The sequence below is a fragment of the Sinocyclocheilus anshuiensis genome, unplaced genomic scaffold (genome assembly GCF_001515605.1).
Source record: "Sinocyclocheilus anshuiensis isolate Anshui unplaced genomic scaffold, SAMN03320099.WGS_v1.1 scaffold1658, whole genome shotgun sequence".
Taxonomy (NCBI): domain Eukaryota; kingdom Metazoa; phylum Chordata; class Actinopteri; order Cypriniformes; family Cyprinidae; genus Sinocyclocheilus; species Sinocyclocheilus anshuiensis.
Window position 1 is genome coordinate 98,791 of NW_015547302.1, and position 242 is coordinate 99,032.

The 242-nt window shown below is 29.3% G+C and overlaps 1 protein-coding gene across 1 annotated transcript in view; it reads left to right on the forward strand.

The window, feature by feature from the left end:
* The window catches only part of LOC107701714 (dnaJ homolog subfamily C member 11), an 11,749-nt gene that overhangs the window by 4,956 nt on the left and 6,551 nt on the right, over positions 1–242 (forward strand). The gene's annotated exons all lie outside the window — the stretch shown is intronic.

Consider the following 242-nt stretch of genomic DNA (forward strand, 5'->3'; position numbering starts at 1 on the left):
ATGACATTATGCTTTTTTTTTTTTTTTTTTTGTCCTGTTGTATTTATTCATGTATTTAAAAATGCATTACTTACATACAGTGAAATACTTGGTATTTCATGTACACAGTTCTCTGTATTTGTTTGAAACACTTTTTGAAAAACTTTGAAAAAATATATATGTGCGTGTGTGTACATTAGGGATGCACCAATACCACTTTTTCCAGTACTCGCCCGATACCGATACTTTTATTTTTGGTACTT